This window comes from Podarcis tiliguerta (assembly GCF_965153285.1).
Source record: "Podarcis tiliguerta genome assembly, chromosome: 7".
Lineage (NCBI taxonomy): Eukaryota > Metazoa > Chordata > Lepidosauria > Squamata > Lacertidae > Podarcis > Podarcis tiliguerta.
Genome location: NC_139540.1, coordinates 39,943,651 through 39,964,214, shown reverse-complemented (window position 1 = coordinate 39,964,214; position 20,564 = coordinate 39,943,651). Strand labels below are relative to the sequence as shown.

The 20,564-nt window shown below is 40.1% G+C and overlaps 1 protein-coding gene and 1 long non-coding RNA gene across 8 annotated transcripts in view; both read left to right on the top strand.

Annotated features, from left to right (window-relative positions):
• Positions 1-20,564, top strand: part of SPIDR (scaffold protein involved in DNA repair) — a 157,451-nt gene that overhangs the window by 76,678 nt on the left and 60,209 nt on the right. The gene's annotated exons all lie outside the window — the stretch shown is intronic.
• LOC310682662 lies at positions 5,337-16,355 on the top strand. 3 transcript variants are annotated; one of them, XR_014514080.1, is made up of 3 exons: positions 5,337-5,474; positions 10,067-10,175; positions 11,314-16,355. It is a non-coding gene; the product is annotated as an uncharacterized lncRNA (long non-coding RNA). The 3 variants fall into 3 exon arrangements; XR_014514081.1 differs by lacking the exon at positions 5,337-5,474 and adding an exon at positions 7,362-7,509; XR_014514082.1 differs by lacking the exon at positions 5,337-5,474 and adding an exon at positions 8,885-9,151.

Genomic DNA, 20,564 nt, shown 5'->3' with positions numbered 1-20,564 from the left:
ACAGTTATTCATGGGGGGGGGGGGGTCATGTCTAATTATCAGTCTTAATGTAACTACTAAAAACAAATCTTATCACAATAAGATTTTAAGGATTAATCGACAGTGTTGCAGAGATAGGTGCGAATTTTTAGTAACAAGAATACAAAGCTGAAAATGAATGAACTGCAGCTAAAATATTATATTCATTTTTCACATGGTCTAGTCCTTCCCCTGTCCCTCCCCTAATATTCTTAAGAGGGTCTCTTCTCCAGTCTTCAGAGAGTAGCTGGAAGTGGGGAGGCAGAAAAAGGTCCTCCTTTCCTTCCACTCTGCAGTTTTAATTGCACCTAGACATTCCATTATTGAGCCCATAACCTAGGTTTCATATCTCCATTTCTAACACTGATAGTGATTATTCTGGGTGGTCTGCAAGGAAACAGACGAAGGTCAGAGCAGTCTTCAAGAGGTAGACCGTGTCAGACTTGGCAGTGGGCCCTCCTGAAGCCCTGGGGCAATACTCTCCTGTAACACCAGGTCTGATGGGATGTTGCAACAGGGAAAAGATGTTGTTCAGGTGTATCCTTAGAATGAGTGAACTGATGGCTTTGGTCAGGTTCAGGTGCAGCTGATCAGCATGTTTTGTGTTACAAAAGAATACTTGCCCACAAAAGTCTGATTTCCAGTGTCCTTGATGTATTTTGCCTTTTCTTAAATCAAACTTGTATTACTTTGAAATATTTGCCTTAAGCATCTTTCTGCAGTTCAGTTTCTTTCTTCCCCCTAGCGCTCTGCAATCCATTCTGTATAGTGATTGGTGAATGGAAGGACTTCCTTTGATCAGGGTTTGACTGAATGTTCTTTTGCTTTATTCCAGTTCCATGATTCTCAATCCTATTCCATTTTTATTACTTTTTCTGGCGGACCGGATTTAGAAGGCCTTAGTTTGCCTACCCATGGAGTATTCTATACCACTCCAGCGTGTCCAAGATAGAGAGTTCAGTATGGCACTGTGCAAATGAAGGGGCAGCATTAGTTCTAATTTGATTCTATAGAATAGAGTAAGCAGGCTGCAGATTGGATTGCAAATGGAACTGCCTCTTCCCCAGACAGTGGGGTCTTCATGGACAAGTGGAAAAGGTAGCCCCCAGTGTTTATCCCAGGTGTACCCTTTTACGTTTTCTTTGTAAAATGCTGTCATTCACTCTTCTAAGGGAAAGTGAAATGCTGTACTAGGTGATAGCTTTATTTTAGGGGCAAAACCGGTCTACCACACATGAGGCTGATTGAATCAGATTTCATTGACGGTCCAGTGGGAATACATGCACACTGCCTAAGGAATCACTTCAGAGTAGCATTTTCCTTCCACGCACATCCCAGCTGGCATAATATCAGGCACTTTGCTTGTATCCAGGATGAATGTCATGTGGATGTGCTCTCTTTTTTGGTCAGGTATGAAAGATAGGTAGTTTAAGAAAGGGGAGCCCAATTGAAGTGCATGGTATTCCAAGCACAGCTTGGTTCCAACACAAGGTCTGATTGCTGTTAATCCTGGAAATGTCATATTTCTGAGCCATTCATACCTTAAGGTTATTTTTTCCATTTCCTATTTTTATGATTCTATATTTTGTAATGAATATTGAGGTAGTGCTGCTATTTAATGTGACTGAAGTATTTAATCTCTATTTGATGTTGCCCTCCATACAGGGAAACTATGAAAACAAGACAAAATATAACAAATGAGCAATTAATAACAAAATAAAGCATTGGGTGCAGAGAGAATACCAACCTGATTTAAGCCACATACTACTTTCTTTAGCTGTTGTGTAAGCTGCAACATATGATTAGTTAAAAGGTTTATAGTTTGTTTAACAATGTAATAAATTATGGTAACAAATCTAACATCAGAATTCTATTATAACATAGTCTTAGAAGTGCACGTGTTTTTGGTTGCAAAAATACCATTTACCAAATAAATTTGATGACAGTTTTTAGTCAAAGTTGAAAGTTTCCAATAAAGTGTCATAAATGGAACTTTCAGGTGAACACTTCTAACAGGGCATGCTTGTTTTAAAAGTTCACAACCATTTCATTTGCAAACGTCTTTATTCTCATTAATTATGTTTCAGTTCTGTTAGTGTATCAGCATGGCTAGTAATTCTTTATATGTTAGGTTTGGGGTTCCAAGTGCTTACCCATGGTCCGTGTTTCCTTTGCAGCAAGATGCCCTTATGATATATGGTTTGTTTACACATATACACAACCTGATAGAGGGGTTCACAGCATTAACACCCCAATAAGGTATTGATTCTTTCATAGCTACAGCCTTGCATTCCAGCAAAAATCAGGCATGGCTCTGACTCTGCCTTCCCAGCCTGCTGCCTTGCTTCCAGCTTGCATGCACACACAACTCCAGTCTCAACACTGCACTTTGTCTTTCAAACTACCAGCAAGTATACAAATTCATCCTTTATGGGAACATTATGAGAGCTTGCTGCTAGTCAATACATTGTAAAATATTTTGCTCACTAACAACTAAGTTAAAATTATGTCATGGCATGTTGCTAAATTATGTTTTCTCAGTTTAAGTGTATATGTTCCTGGGAATCTCTGAATTTACAGTTTCATGCCAAATGTTCCCTTTAGTGATTTAAAGGGAATCAAATCTCTTACCGAATTTGGGCCAGGGAAACTTGGATGTGACTGCATGACCACAAATCCCTGGAATGGGACTCAGGAGAGTCATGGGATTTTGAGGCATCTTTTTGAACAACCTTCTTCCCTGTAGTATACACATGGAAAAATTTGTTATGATGAATTGTTTAGCATAACTCCACATCCCTTTGCAACCCCTCCTTCCTGGATATTAACTTTTTTGGCCTTGTGAAAAGTTGTTGTTCTCAATAACTAAAACTGTTGTAGTAGACAGCACCCAATTTTATATACATATATAGTGGCAGAGTATATATTTTGCTGAAAATCTGCTCAAATGAAAATTTGTCTCTTTTGGAGTCTAATCTTGCTACATTGCATGAATGTGGCATAAATAAATAATGTGGTGTTTTGTTTTTTGAAAAACAAAAGATGTTAAAAGGTTTGTGTTATTTATTTCAAATCCAGAATACCAAACTTGAGTCTCAAATTGTTTTTGGACTACAATTCCCATCAACCCTAGCTAGCAGAACCAGTGGTAAGGGATGATGGGAATTGGAGAAGATCTAAGTTTGAGAAAACTTGTTTTATGTTATTAGGGCCTTGCCTGTGTTAAAACCATAGACCCGTCTAATTAAATTTAGGGTTGTGCATATTCCTTGATCATACTGTGGAATCAGTCAATTTTGTTACTTATTCTGTGAACACTTGGTCTATGGAACTCACAGCTACATTGCTTAACAAGTATGGTGAAAGCTTTATTTTTCATGGACAAAGTACTAAACTGTAGTCTGAGAGTGAAGGAGTAATTCAGTGCTTCACATTCCTTCTTTTTTAAGCATTTTATGGGGGGGGGGGGATATGGTCTAAGCTCTAGATATACCACTACTCACATTGTACCTTCTTCCCTTCCCCTCCGTGCTCCCACAGCCAAAATGTTTAAAATAAAATAAAAACCTACCTTTGCAGCACTGTGGAAGTGGTGGATATAACGTTCTATGGAAGTACAGAACTTTGTACCTGACATTTGGTATCTATTACTTTGATGTTCTACTCTGGGGACTGTAGTTTTGCTTAAGGTACTACATGTGAAGAAATAAAATACCAGCATTTAATTGTCTGTAGGTTAGCAATAAGGTTCACTGCTGATTCTGACTAAAACTCAAAAGGGAATATAAATATGCTGAGCTGGATAACTTCTAGTTTAGAAGTAGTTAATATCCTGAAGGCTGGATAGGATGACGTGAACAACCATGCATGGCATGAACCCACTTGAGGAATTTCTAGCTGAGTCATGTTTAACCCTCTGTTAGCATAGCTAAACCCTTCTTTGTTCCATCTCCCTTCCCCCTCAGATGTATGGAAGACGTAGAGAAACAATGCACAGTCCTTTTATGCATGCATTTAATTTTCTAAGGGCAACTGCTCAAGGTTCAAGGATCTGATAAAAGTAACAACAAGCAAGGTAGACACAATCACAGTGTGCATTAGTTCAGTAGGAAAATAATCAGATTTGTGTTTGTTTTGAGCAGTTCATACCACCATCAATAATCTTAACATGAAGCAGTTTTTAATGTGATTCATTGCAGGCTACAGCTGCTATCGCATTCAATTAGTTCTACTAGAGACTGGAATTTCCAGACCGTTCTGAACATTGGGAGATGAAATGCTCTGCTGACGTCAGGAGCTGCTCCTGGGAATGTTTTGCATTCCTCTTCCTGGCAGTGGTCAGGTGGCTTCCAGCAAGAAGGAAGGAACAGCCTCTTCCAAAAAGGAGGGGGGAGGGAACAAGTAGGGAAAAGAACAGTTTATAATAAAAGTATTGTGGAGGAGGCACTTTCAATGCAAGCCAGATTTGAAATTGGAACCAGATGCTTCACATCTGAAAGCTGCATAAATGTTAAATGCATCTATTAGTGACTGCGATGGCTGAAGTATTTGGCTGTCTGCCACACTTTTAATCTCATTGCTCTGTACTGAAAAGAAAAAGAAAAAGGTTGAGAAAAACAGATTTTTTTTGTTTTGTTACTGAGCTTTAGACTAGTACTTTTGGAGAAAAATTTGAGGGCAGGAAGTCTCTTTTAGCAGAAAGCTGTGCAATATAAAAGGGCCAATGAGATGCACACTTCTTAATTATGTTGTTATTGCTGTAAAATAATATATTCAATTCATCATGAAATGAGAAATGTAGTGATAGTAAAGATTATAAATGGAAGAGTGAATATCTTTAGTTGTTCACATATATAACAACAGTTTATTTGCAAAGTATTTAGCTTGGCATCTGCTATCTACAGCATTACCAGTGAAACCACATATTTAATTTGAGCAAAATATTAATGGAGCATCTGAAGTTAATGGCTACTCCTTACCTTATAACATGAAATGTGGGGCCCTACTGAGAATTCTCTGAGGATTCCTCACTCACTGAAATTCAAGCTAGGTTGGGATTTAAGTTCCGTATTGGTAGGAATTGTGTCTGGACCAGAATGGATTCTAGTCAAAAATTTCTAGGGAGCACTAGAAATTGCCATAAATGTGGATGTGGCTTATGGATCTCATCACAATATTCTGGAGCAAATCTCTACTTGTCCATGTGTACTAAGACCTATTGTGACCTGGTGATGTCCCTAGGCCATGCCAAATTTCACCATTCATCTTTAAAAGTATCTGATACACTTTGCAGGTCAGCTGTGTCATCAACTCTGCATTGTTGTGTGATGCTTCAGAGATCTCTGGAATGTTGTGATGACGTCGAATTGATGAAGTAGTATGTGATGTACCAGTGCATCTTTCAGTCAATTTTGTGATCAGTTTGGTGAAACTCTGGAGGTTTATGCAGTGTGCAGGTTGGTTGCTTTGAGTCTAGAGTTTTTGGTGGACTTCAGAAAATATTCTGGGCCCATCAATACTTTTTCAGAGTGTAAAGTGATTGGTTCTAGCATCCCTAGATAAAATATCAAAAGGCATTTAGACCATATCAGACAACTGCTTGTTTCTTGTCACACCACTATCCTCTAGCAAACATTGGCTACGGTTTATTGAGGGAAATGACACATGAGTGTGCATTCTACATTGTTCTTTCTGCTGTTTTTATCAAAGCTTCTTATATGGAGCCAGAGGTTTTCATGATCTTGGATGAGAATATTTTTCTTACGTTTGTTCTAACTGGGCTAGATTCAGCTACCAAGTTCCAGTTGTGGAGGCCTGTGTAAGGACTTCCGTTAGTGCAATGTGGTTCCCCCCTCTCTTCCACCACACATTCCTCATGCCCCCCTGAATTTGGTTCAGGGGTTTGGAAGAGCCTCCAGAAAAGCGCTTGGCATAGAGGAGTGGGGAATCATTCTGTCTGGCAAGCTGAAATTCTTGTGCCATAGCACTGCACTGAATTTCACCCACTTGAGTACACCAGTAATTAGTCTGACAGCACCGTCTAATTATTAGACTATAGAATTTGGACAAATGATATTGCTGGGATGAAGTTCCTCTGTGAACATTATTTATTAAAACTGAATTCCATGTGATCCTTTTGTGGTACGTGACATTCTGCACTGAAGATCGTAATACAACAAGTGCATCTTATATGTGGTAGGCATGTCTTGCCAAATTAATATTGCAGGCAAGGAGGCATGGTAATGGCAATGGGATGACAAGACGGCATCAAAGGGTTCCAAATTTCAATATTATCTACCTATCACTTCCTACTTCTAAGTGCATTAATAGGCACTAGAACAAGACTGCAGAAAATGTCAACATACTTAGGTCCTGGAATGTTTCTGACTGGGAATCCAAAGCTTATTGCATTGCTGTTGTTTTAATATTCTCAAGCTACAAAGCATTGGTATGAATCCTTCCTTTTATGTTATTTATTATAAAACAGGGGTCAGCAAACTTTTTCAGCAGGAGGCCGATCCACTGTCCCTCAGACCTTGTGGGGGACCAGACTAGATTTTGAAGAGAGAGAAAAAATGAATGAATTCCTATGCCCCACAAATAACCCAGAGATGCATTTTACATAAAAGCACATGTTCTACTCATGTAAAAACACCAGGCAGGCCCCACAAATAACCCAGAGATGCATTTTAAATAAAAGGACACATTCTACTCATGTAAAAATATGCTGATTCCCGGACCATCCGCGGGCCGGATTGAGAAGGCGATTGGGCAGGATCCGGACCCCGGACCTTAGTTTGCCTACCCATGTTATAAAACAAGCACCCTCCTGAATGATAGGATGACTCCGTGCAAAGGAAAATAAAGCTCCTGTACCTTAATAATTGTGTAGAAGAGGGATTTTTGGCCAGGGAATGCTTGTCATGCAGTAATGAGAAAGCTGTACTTGCTGGTGTTTTTTTTTTGTATAACATTTCAAAGAACCACTCTTATGTCCTGTTTTGTATCTGAACACCCTTATTTGGGGAGTAGTTGTACTACATAACAGCTTTACCAGTTTTGAAACCAATATCTTGGGGTTAAGGTTCAGTAGAATATGAACATTTTATGCTTTGCTATAAAATGTCTTTGAGGGTTAAATCACATAGGTAAGTCTAAAGAATAACTTACTCATAAGCTGAACAGTGCTTATGTTTCATATCTTTATATACGATGTTCACTGAAGAAGAAATATCCCCACTATTAAAATAACTAAGCATTATTTTTCTGCAACAAAGAGAATCACTGAAAGCAGCATGGTTGGTAACTGCCCAAAAATGTAATCTAATGCTTATGTGGCTCCAATGAAATGTGCAAATCTTTGTGTGTTTCCTGGTATACACTGAATTGGATCTGCAGTTTCCTGCTATATGGGAGGAGTTAACACTGAGGAATTTCCAGAAATGTTGAGAACTGCTGACTCACAGTACACAAGCAAGTTATCCAGCTGAGGTTAGTTTCAGGGAGGTTTTGGAGTTCTTGGCTGAAGCAACTGAAAAGTATTGCAGTAACATACAATTTTATTTTTAGCAAGGTGGGGGGAGGCTGTTTTGCTTAGCATAAAATGCTTGCTGACCGACATTTCACAGTTTGAGTTATTTCTTTATCTATTTTTAGTATTTGGAAAGCAAATTGTTTTTCTGACATTACTGCCCTTTGCTGTCTGTCCCCTCCCCCCAAAAAAACATTGTTAAGGCCTTGTAAAAGGCACTTCAGCTGTTAACAGTAGATCACAGTGGCTTTAAAGATGTAAATAAGAAGGTGATTTCCCAATTAAGTCAGAGTAAAGTCAATGGAATCAATGGACAAGTTACTAAAGTCCGTTAATTTCAATATGTGATTTAGTTGGATATCACCCATAGATCCAAAAAACTTGTTGGAATTGTATAGTCTACCAATATTTGATTCACGTTTTAGGAACCCGTTTTGAACCTCATGGATCATATGTTGGATTTATGCAAAAATTTAAAAAGATAATTTGTAATATGAATGGTAGTAGTCACTTTCACTTCAAAGGAAAAATTCCAAATGCACATAGATTCTAAAGCAGAAATATATGTTTTATCTTATGTTGACCAAATACTATAGAGGCAGAGGGGGTCTTCCTGAACTTTACCTCAGGAACTAGTTCTGAATCACACTTGATAGCTTTTTAGAGCCAAATTAAACTTATTAGTTGATGTTTTTATTGGCTGCATATTAAACAATAGTTTATTGTTTATTGTGAATGTGGAGATTACTCATACTTTATTCTTCTTCTAGTTTGTGTGTGAGCAACAAACGGTAATCCGTGGCTTAATGTTGCATCCAAACCGAGAATCGTGTTGTGTGTTGCTCAGACAAGCCACATTTGGGAAGAAGGAAAGTATATACATATCCATAGTAAATCAGTGTGCGTGAACACAGCCAGTGTATTTGCCTAGTAGTACATGGACACGGGTGGCGCTGTGGGTTAAACCACAGAGCCTAGGACTTGCCGATCAGAAGGTCGGTGGTTTGAATCCCTGCGACGGGGTGAGCTCCCGTTGCTCGGTCCCTGCTCCTGCCAACCTAGCAGTTCGAAAGCACGTCAAAGTGCAAGTAGATAAATAGGTACCGCTCCAGCGGGAAGGTAAACGGCGTTTCTGTGCGCTGCTCTGGTTCGGCAGAAGTGGCTTAGTCATGCTGGCCACATGACCCGGAAGCTGTACGCCGGCTCCCTGGCCAATAAAGCAAGATGAGCACCACAACCCCAGAGTTGGCCACGACTGGACCTAATGGTCAGGGGTCCCTTTACCTTTACATGGTCATCATGTATGTACATATATGAACATATGCTCCATCTAGGAGTTCCCAATCAATGTTTGTATTGCATTGTGTGTTATGCATTGTTACAAACTGCTTCCATATGAACAGCAATTTGTAAATAAATATTAATACTAATAATTTCTAAGATTTTCTGCAATGTGTTAAAATGTGTTGTTGAGTAGAATTACATTTTAGCCTTCAGTCAAATTTCAGGTAATAGTTTATTTGTAGTGAAATGATTGGATCTCTGTTCTTAGGTAACAGAAAGAAATCATTATTGTCCACACAAAGTGAAGCTTTTCAAGCAGTGAGTAGTTTTTAGTGTAGGAAAGCCCTTGGTTCAAAGCGTTTTCTGTTAAGGCATTTAGCATTCTTTACAAGACTATGCAATGTTTTTAATATAGAAAGAACATGCTGTCTTGTCAATGTCAGTGCGGTGTTTGGAATTTGTTCCACGGTTCATTGAGGAGGAGCGTAAGTCATAAGCCAAATGTCAGAAATGATATTTAGATGTTTCATCCTATGATGGGTACAGTCTGTATTCAAAGAACATCCCAGTTTGTATGTAAATAGAAGTCAAATAACTACTTTTTAATTAATGTAGTGAACAGCCACAATAAAGTCACTTTTATCTGAACTGTGCTTGCAGGCATAGTTTTGAAATGCATAACATTTTTGCTGAGTTTAGAAGTGAAAAGCCAGGATGAGCAGGAACATTCCAGTGTTAGCAAATCTTTCATTTGGAAAGCTGTTGCTGCACGTGATTTGTTTTGCAGAAAGAGGTTCAAATTGTTATAGCAGGAACGGGAAATAATGTGTTGATGTGTGCTGGTAGTGGTATTCTTGTGGTTGTACTTGGAATACTTGCTCTAAAATGTCTGTGACGAAAGTGTTTGTTCACTCTTAACATGCGTACATTGAAAATATTGCAGATTTTCACATTCTGAAGCTGGATTGTACAAGCACAGCTTAAAATTGTGTCAAGGAGGAATACATTCCTTCCAAATGTGTTTATTTAGTTAGAATATTGGAATAGTTAATCAGCAAATCCCTCACCCATAATCATACATGTTATAGTCCTTGTGGGATATTTGAGAATGGAGAGTTTGAAATATAAATTGTTATCTATAGTTGAACTCCCTCACTGATAAACAAATGAAATAAATGCCCGTACTGTGTGTGTGTGTGTGTGTGTGTGTGTGTGTATGTATTTCTCTACCAGGAGCAGCAAGACATGCTGAAAGGATTGGGAAGTCCCCTTCTCTGGGTCAACAGAAGGCAGAAAAAGGACACTAACTTCCTGGATGAGGGTGGACTTTCTCATCTAACAAGTATGTTTCCTGCCTTGGAGCAGGCAGGTCTCAGTGAGACCTCTTCCAAAGCCATAGCAAACTAATAAATTTAACATAGAGGAATGAGAAAGAAGACTGTTGTTTTCTTCTTCTCCCCACCCCCATCACTGTTTTTAGTCTACTTAGGGAACCTAGACGAGCGAAGCATTCACCTAGGAATTTCCAGGAGGACTTCTGTAATTCCTTATTCCTGAGCTGAGGGACAATGAATAGGGCCAGGAAGCGCTTGATCAAACTTCCCCCAGCCTACCTCTGATTTCTCCAGACTCTCTGAGCTCCCTATCTCCCCTTCTTTCCCAGTGTGTCCCCTGAAGCGTGTCCTCCATTTAGGGGTGATATGCCCATCTCTCACCCCCCTCACAGAGGTTTCATAATCCGTTCCTCAGGGTGGGATTGGAGTTGTGAGTGGAGGCTTTCACCAGATGCACCAAGAAATTGAAGTCAAGTCTCTGAAGTCTCAAAATGTGCATATTGTGTGTGTGTGCGTGTGTGTGTGTCTGTGTGTGTCTGTGTGTTTGCGTGCTTCAGAAGGGGAGGATATTTCAATTTAGCTCTAGATAGGCTTGGCGCCCACCCTATTCTATTTAGTGTAAATATAGTGTCGTTTATGTGCCCTGCCATACTAAGTAGTGATTTAACAAATCCCTACCACAAGGAGTTTACAATCAAAATAAAGACATGGGGGAGCAAAGAGTAAAGGAAGAGACAATGGTAAATTGCTCTAGATCATCTCATCCACCTGTCTGGCCTGCTTGAATTCAGACTTCTATTTTGTAAGATGAGGGGTGTGGGAATCACAGGGTTGTCCTGCTGGTGGTGACTAGTGGACTTAAGAAGTATATTCTGCTATTGACAAGAAATCCCACAACTTTGAGAATCCTAGGTATTGTCAGCAACTAATATTGCAGTAGGAGGCTTCTGCAGCTATAACTATTTTTAAAAACTTTTGGGGGGTGGGGTGGGAGGAGGTTCCCTGAGGACTCTTCCTCAGGACAACTGCTTTTATAAGTCGAAGCTTTTAGAATGTCCTGATCCTCTATGAGAAATTTTGTCTGTTTTTTGTAAGTCTCCATTATAACGCTAACTTGTTTTATTATACTTTTATTCTGCTTTTCAGATGAATACTTCTCCCATCAAAATAAAAACGAGGGTCAGACCGTTCCCTCAGGCTTACAAACTAAAAAAAAGCAACAAAACACACCAGAGTAGTAGGGTGGAGAATGAGAGGAATCCTGATCAGTTTTTTTCCTTATTTGTTAAGCATAGAATCTGCTTTGGGTGTAGGGTGCTGTTGTTTTCAATATTAGGTGAGTTCTTATAGAGCCTCCCTAATGTAATTTTCTCCACTATTACCTTTGGCTCTGCCTCGGCCCATTCTTTGACGCTAGCCTGTTAGCAACCATTTAACAGATAAATTTGCTGGCTCCTGCTCCACTTACTTGCTGTGAGATAAATGTTTGTGGTTTTTAGAGGTCTCCTGCTTTGCTCTTTTGGGTTATCATTAGATGAAAGTTTGCTCCTAAAAAACAAAATATCTGTTTTAAGGGATGACCTACCCTTGCTTTAGACCAGGTTTCTTATTACACTTATGATGAAAATTGTTCCTCTTGTAAGAGATTGAATGCCATTCTTGTGTATTTGCTTAATAACTCAATCCAGTCATTGTGTTTGCAGTTTGGCTGTCTGCCTTCTTCCAAGTACCGTAACTGACTAAAATGAGCAACTCCCTGGGAGAACAGAATCCTGGGGAAAAAGAGGGGGAAACCCACAGAGGTGAATGAGTTCATTTATGTTCTGTGGCAGAGGTCAACTCATAGTCCATTGTATGATACTTTCATAAAATTTCAACTTTTCTTCATAAGCTCTGTTTGAGTAGCATGTCGAAATACATTAAAACAAATTCCAACATGGCTGCTTTTTAGTTTATCAGGTTAGCTTTTTAAAAGTGCTAGTATGAGTATCATGTTCATGTGTAAAGGCTTAGAGATAAAGGTTTTCAGCTTCTGAAATCTAAAAGATTATTATTTTTACTAATTTTATTTATTGGATTTATATACCACCCTTCATCAAAAGATCTCAGGGCGGTGTGCAAGTGCTCTTTATTTGTGGTAGCTGACTCCTTTGAAATACTGTGTTTTACTATGTTGCAACTCAAAATGTGAGCAAAGTAAGACTGCTGTTTCCCCATTTTTATATTCAGTTTTGTATATTTAAATATTCAAAAAACCGAAAGAATAATGAACAATTACAGCACACATCCAAAAAAAATGTGTGTTACTTTTAACCTTGTGCCTGCACTATTCTTCTGTTATTCTTCTAAAATGACCCTGTTAGGTAAATGATTGTTAGGTAAAGTTCTTGGATAACAATTCAAACAAGGTGTAAAGGTAAAGGGACCCCTGACCATTAGGTCCAGTTGTGACCAACTCTGGGGTTGCGGCGCTCTGGGGTTGCGGCGCTCATCTCGCTTTATTGGCCGAGGGAGCCTGCGTACAGCTTCCGGGTCATGTGGCCAGCATGACAAAGCCGCTTCTGGCGAACCAGAGCAGCGCACGGAAACACTGTTTACCTTCCCGCCGGAGCGGTACCTATTTATCTACTTCGACTTTGACGTGCTTTCAAACTGCTAGGTTGGTAGGAGCAGGGACCGAGCAACGGGAGCTCACCCCGTCACGGGGATTTGAGCCGCCGACCTTAAGTCCTAGGCTCTGTGGTTTAACCCACAGCGCCACCCGCGTCCCCATACAAGGTGTAAACAACTTTTTAAATATATCCTGTTCTCACAGAGGCCAGCCAGATGCCTGTGGGACACTGGGACAAGAGAACAGTCCATTTCTATGGCTTCCATCAACTGGTATTTAGAAATATTATTGCTTGTGACTGTAGAGGCAGAACATAACCATTACGACTAGTAGCCATTGATAGCCTTATCCTCCATGAATTTATTCATCCAGTCCTCTTTTAAAGCCATCCAAGTTGGTGGCCATCACTTCTTCCTGTGGCAGCAAGTTCTATATTTAATTATGGACCGTGTGAAGCACTGAAAACCTAAAAAAGTGGCAGAGCATCTTTTAAACTGATTGCGGCAGGAAAGCCAAACAGAGCTTGAATAGTTTTCAGTTTGGAACAAATAATCCTCCAGGAACGAGGGTGAAAATGTTTATGATTGTTCACATAGTAGAAGAACAGAAAATGCATTGAGAGTCTAGGGCACCTAATTGCAACTCAGAGAGGTCGTAAAGCATGGTTAAACAAATCAGTCTGTCCATGAGCTGCATGCAACTTGTGCTCTGCTGCTTTGCTCCTCTCTTCCTCCAGTTGGAGAAACAAATAATGGAGCATCTAGCTTAGTATTGTATCTGAACTAGCAAACAAACAACCAAGATTTGTTTTAAGCTTCCCAGTTTGTTCAGGAGAAACATACATGCACTGGTTTGTATGAAACAGCAAGGCAGCCACTCTGGTTAGATTGCAGCTTGTGTGCAGTTTAATTTGCCTAGTCGTGTTCAGTCCCTGGTGTTTCTGGGTAGGGCTGGGAAAAACCTTTTCCTGAAACTCTGGAGAGCTGCTGCCTGTCTGTGTAGATAATGCTGAGCAAGATAAAACTGGCATTCTGCCCCCTCCCTCCAGTTGCTGTGACTGAGTGGCTAATCTTTTGCCCCAAGGGCTCTAGAAGTGGATGTGTATCACATTGACAACACTCAGGCATACACATACAGAATAGGGGGTTATCATCTGTTCCCACTCATCAAATTATTGATGGTGGGGGCATGATTTGCATTCCCATCAGGGTTTAGACCTCTCCTTCCATACTGGTAGTGTGCCTACTTTAATTTTCTTTCTTTTTGCCACTGCTGCCAAAATGTGGGTTTTTGCAGGGGCTGGAAAAATTTGTTTGGAGGTTTGGGTAAAACCTCTGAACTGCTAGCCACCTCTGGTTTATCACTTTAGTGTTGCATCTAAGCATAGCTAATGAGAGAGAGAGAAAGAGAGAGAAATCTGGATATTTTACCTATGTTGAGATTGAATTAAGAATATACACATGTACGTGTGTGTGATATATGCAGAAGTAAGTAACAGTTTTTAGTCTAAAATATGATTTTGAATATCACTGAAAACATTTTAACAATACTTTCTTTTCATGTAATTGTAAAGCTAACCTTCATCTTGTTGTTATTGCACCAAATAATTATGCACAATTCCTTTGCAGTGGAATGTGTGATTGAAAGCATGCTGTTCCATTGCGTCATTTGTTTGAAATAATAATACGAGCTCTGGTGCTTGATTGATGGTTTAAGACACTATCTTTATGTAATATCCAAAGATCACAAATTGAACATATATAGACAATAGAAGAACAAATCTGTTCACATACTGATATCGAATCTTGCATATCTATGGAATCTGATCTGGGGCACATCCACATTTACTTTTTTTATTCCTAGTATCACATGAAAAGTTGTAAAGCCTGAGAAGGAGGCAAAATGGTTTCCATTCTTTTGGAACCACTTTTATCTGCTATTCTAGAAACCAAAAATTAAGCTACTATTGTAATTACCATGGATTTGAATAATGTTGTAGGGGTTATTTTGTTTTCAGTAAATATAAATACAGCAACAGAGTCATTTATGCTTGGGATGGGGAACTGGTGATCCTCTAGAGCAGCAGTTCTCAACCTGTGGGTCCCCAGATGTTGTTGAGCTACAACTTCCATCACCCCTAGCTAGCAAGGCCAGAGCTCAGGGATGATGGGAGTTGTAGTCCACAGGTTGAGAACTGCTGCTCTAGATGTTGTTGTATTCCATCTCCCTTCATCCTTGGCCACTGATCCCTGATCCAAACCTTCCCAGAATTACTGGTTTAGTGCACTGCTCTGTGCTGTACTGCTGTATGTGTACATTTATGGTTGGGACATAAATGTTTTGGACATAAATGTTGATTGTGGATTATGAAAACATATATATGATGTGAAGGAAAGCTTCCTCTTTACATTTAAGACTTTATTCCTTAACTGAGTTTTGTTGTTGTTTAGTCATGTCTGACTCTTCGTGACCCCATGGACCAGAGCACGCCAGGCACTCCTGTCTTCCACTGCCTCCCGCAGCTTCATCAAACTCATGTTCGTAGCTTCAAGAACACTGTCCAACCATCTCGTCCTCTGTCGTCCCCTTCTCCTTAATCTTTCCCAACATCAGGGTCTTTTCCAGGGAGTCTTCTTTTCTCATGAGGTGGCCAAAGTATTGGAGCCTCAGCTTCAGGATCTGTCCTTCAAGTGTACACTCAGGGCTGATTTGCAATTTGGTCTCTGTTTACAATTTGGTCTCTGATTCCTCTGCTCCTTCGAAATCTAGCTTGTCCTATACAATGCAGTCGTAACCATGTCTACTCAGAATTAAGTCCTGCTTAGTTCAGGTGGCTTACTCACAGGTAAATGGATGGTAGTTGCCTTCATATTAAATTACTTTTCAGCCCCTATAAGTAACTGGTCTGCTGGCAGGTAAATAGAAGCTGTGAGTTTTGTAAAGCCAAAACTGTCCCTGTAAAACTATCCTGTCTGATATAGGGGCTGGAACATCCTTCCCCGTGATAGTGGAATCAAACAGCTTAGAAGGTAAAGGATTATGATGGTGTCTTTCTCTGCTGGGTCAAGAGGTGTCACCAGGCCAGAGGCAGAGGAGGAAAAGAGAATTTGGTATGGCCTTCCACCCCAAGAAAAAGGGGATACAGAAGCAAATTTCTGGTTTAGTTGCAGGATTAACATTAATTACTCTATTTGTAGGTTAACTAAAGTGACTGAAATCGTTCTCTTAATTCTAGAACTTTGAGAGCAGTGAATTTATCTACATCAAAATGTCTCTTTCTCCTCCATATAAGAATGCAAGTATCTTTGAAAATTCTATGCATCTATCTGGTTTCTGGTTTTGTTCTCGCGCGTCAGTAGACTCTTATCTCAATGTCTCTGAATCTTCATGGCCTGAGGAAGTTGACCTTCTCTCCAGTTGCATTTCATTGAAGCAGTGAATACGTTGTTGAGTGTACAGGCGAGGCTCATAGCCTGAGAGACAGAACTTGCTAGTGTAGGAATTTACTCATGCAGAGAATAAAAATAATTGCAGAACTATATATTTATTTACTAAAAGCAAAGCTTGTTTTTCTACTTGATTTCTTTTCTGTTTTCTCATGCATCATTTCTGTTATCCAACACAGGCACATAAAACTTTAAAGTGCAGAAGAGAACTCTTTTGCATTCTGGAAAGATTAAGATTTTAATATTTAGCTTCAAGGGTGACAATTCTGCATTAAGGCATTCAGTACACCAGTAACATGAAGCAAGTTGTAAATTCTACACTTGTGAGTGGGAAAATGTTGTGGGCTGGTGTTGTTGTTTTTAGTACTTCCCTTCCATAAAAACATTTGTTTTGAGGCTACCACTAGGTATTGTGTGGAAGAAAACTTGGAAAGCCTACATGACGCAAACACTCAAAATAGTTTATTTCTGCTCTCCTGTTGGTGTTCTGCAATTACTAGACTTCATTCCACATAAAATAATACTGGTAAGCTCACTACCTTATGAACCAGAAGCAGAGTTCCACTCACAGAATGGGTGTTGTTGTTTTTTGCCTTGAACTCCCAACTGCCAGCCTGTTGTACCATCCCCACCCCTTCACCATTCCTAAGGGTTGAGGGATCTTCTGGAATGGCATGAGATGTAGTGAAGAGACTATAGCTCACTATAGCTGAATGGGGGAATAGGAAATTGGGGGCCAAATTGTGCGATTGGAAGTGTCTTTCCTTTCATGCTAGCCACTCTTGGATTGAAATAGTAGTAATAAAGTCATATTATTGACTTTATTCAGTAAATTTACTCATACCCCTTCTCCTTCCCCTGTGTGCTTTTTGTCCGTAGCCAATTTAGTGGAACACATTGCACTGGCTGCCACTAGTGCCAACTAGTTGTATCTGGCTCTAGATTTTATGTTTACTTCTATTAATTGTAGTGGGTTTTAGAAGAGGGGTGGTACTTTTGTTGGGGGACATGTCATGTTCCTTCTGGGGAAGTTTGTCCACCTTTGGTCCCGTTGCACGTCAAGACCCCAAGGCCTCCCCCCGTGATGAATAAAGACACTAGGACACAGCATATTAGGCTAATGGTTAATGGGCAAAATTTAGGCCACAACTTTATTGGTTACAGAATGTGAACGGTATTGGCTTAGGCATTTGGATTGAACAAACTATATCTGACTTCACAAGGGTTAACCACCAGTAGGGGGAATTTGTTGATGCACATCAACTGGAAGCTCCCCCTAGAGTCACTGGAAGGTGGTACCATGGCCCTAGCCATCACCCCGGCTTCGGACAGGAACCACTACCACCGGATTCCTTTAACAGAATACCCTTTAGTATGGAGGGGCAGGTGATGACCACACCTCTCCTCCCCCGAAAAAGGTTTTACCAATGCCTAATGCCAAACCTTATGAAGTTCTGACGATTGCTACGAGGTAGGCAAAAACCAAATGGTCAGTGCCAATTTGCCAAGTGGGAAAATTCTTACCAGGCCCCTCAACGGCGACCAACCAAGGTCCATAGCAAGGCCAATATCGAAGACCTGAAAGAGGGCAGGAGGGCGGGAAATCCTCAAAGCTGGAACCCAAAAGGACATTCCCCTGCCACGCAGCTGGTTAAATTGCCTAAGCCACGCCCCCAGCTGACCGGATTGGTCAGCCGGGGGCCGTGACATGGCAGGGGCTCTCCTGATGATGCGGGGGCAACATCCAGCCCCCTTTGTGAGCGAGAGACCGTGTGGTCTGCTCGCAGCACTGGCCCACCCCCTGGAAGTGGACTGGCCTTGCGGAATATCTTCAGGAGAAGAAAATTCTAAGAAGTAAACCCTACATAAATCTGGAGTGGAGTCCCTAAGATGTGTGGATGGTGCCTTGTACGCCTTCTTCTGGCAACTCCTGCAGCCATTTTGATGCAAAATGTCTTGCTCTGCTTTCCTTTGGACTACATGAACGAGGCTGAGAGGGGAATCTTCTCATCTGGGCAGCCCAGGGCCCTTATACATACACTGCCTGGGCTTGCATCCCGGGGAGGTCACTGCTGCTAACTTCACCCCCAGAGGTGCTCTCCACAATCTCTTGAGACAGACAGATGCCAACAACAACAGTTAATTGTAGTTGTTGTTTTTAAATGAGCTATAGGATTCCATACTTCTGCTAAAAATACCTAGTCACTGGTTCATGAAATCAGTAATAGGCCAGATGTGTCAAAAACTGAGCTCAAATAAAGAGTTCTGTGTGGGTTCAGTGTGACATAAATGAAAAACTAAAATCAGTTCATGTTAAGAGTTTTTCTTTCATTCATCGTGTTTTCCTTTGAGTCCTAACATACCCCTTTCCTTTTCATCAGCATCTGTAGTATATTTCAAAATTAGCCCTAAGGCGAAGGGAGCCGACAGTCTCCACCAAGGTTGTAATATTGCTCTTCTGGCAAGCGTCCAGCAGGAATTGGATACTGATATGGTCTGCACAGGATCTCTCATCTTTGCCCAGAGCCTGTCATGGTCATCATGTCAGAACTGCTTTGAGCAGACAAACAGACAATGTTTTTAAGAAGTGTTGTATATAGTGATTAGGATGTTAATAATGCAAGAAAGGAGAAGTTACTTACGTCCTAGATTAGGGGTTGGTACTGTAATGCTCAAACCAAGTCTAATCCTTTGACAATCTTTATTCTGCACCCTCTAACATTTCCTAGGAAGGCAAGAAATCTTCTCTTGATGAAATGTGGTGCTAAGTACCCTTCACATTTTTTTCAGCTTTGCTTGCTTACTTACCACCCTCCTCCCTAAGGTCTCAGGGCAGGTTACAACCTTAAAAACAGTTTCAAACAACTTGCAATCATAGAATTAATGTGGATCCTTTTAAAAAAAATTGCCCCTCAAGTGTCAGAAAACAGGGTAAAGAGGTGCATTCTCCGGAAGCCCTATAATGAAGGTGCTATAAGCTTCAAGTCTGCTCTTGTAAAGCTATTTCATGCAAATAGTTATGCCCATATGATTTTTTCTCTCTCTCGAAATGCAGCTGGATAGGAAGATTGCTTAATTGGTTTTGTTGGAAAGATTTAAAAGAAGATTAGACAAATTCATGGAAAATTAAGGCAGTCAGTGACTATTAGTCCTACTGGTTATAATACCATCAGAATCGGAAGCAATATGCCTCTGAATACTACTTTCTTGGGACGTGAGGAGGAGAGTGTTGTGCTGCTTGTGGACTTTCCATAGGCATGTGGTTGGCCACTGGGAACAAAATCCTGGAGTAGATGGGCCATTGGCGTGATTCAGCAGGACTTTTCTCATGTTCTTACCTCTGCTTGATTATTTAAGTACTTTTTTTCGAGGGAAGGTCAAATCAGGGGCCAGAGCCAATGGTGGATGGAGCCACCTCTTTTCTCTCTGCCCTTGCTTCACCCCAACAATATCTGAATTTTTTTTTTGTAATGTGTTAAAAACTAATTTATGTAACTTTTCAATAATCTGGGAATATTCTCATGGAATATTTATAATGAACCTGTTCCTAATTGCTATATTTTGACTGTCTACACTTTATCCTCTAAAAAAATTACGGATTTTTTTAGGGAGGTCATTAATCAAAGTTTATTGTCACCATACTCAATCAGGAACTTGGCTGTGAGCTGGATGTGAATCACAGGTTCCCAGCCTCTGATTAAGCATGTAAAACACGTAGATAATATTCTTTACTTACAAGAGTATAACTAATTACATGAAAATGAGAGATCTTTTTTGTTTTTAGTTCTCCTCCAACTAGAATTGAGCTTGGTTTCCAATTGCTAAATATGCTTGAATTAATGGTTGACCTGATCACAGCCTTTGCCTTCTTCTCTATTTCCTGTGTGTAATAAAAAACCCAAGTCTCGGGGCATTCTGAAGTGGTAGTCCATTTCTGTTTTGGAGTTAAACAATAATACGAAGTATATGAACAATGAAGCTTCTGGGAATTTGAAATAACTGCAGTACTGAAGGACTGGTTAAACCTGCCAATATTTTCATTATGAGCTCCTAATAATTCTCAAGTGATTAAAGTTGGCAATAAAGTTTTCTTTGTGCAGGAACCTGGCAAAGAGTGCTACAGCTTGGCAGTAAGATTTAAAATAAAAATTCAAAAAATAATGCACACTGAAATGTATTTGAGATATATCTTGAACTCCACAGAACTGGGAGAAAAGTAAACATGGCAAATTAGTCTTTACTTTGTAGTGTGCAATGGCTGTTCTTGCTCTTAGCAAAGAAAAATAGGAGGGGGGCTTGCTAAACACAGTGGGGTTATATGAGGACAGAATTTCAGTCTT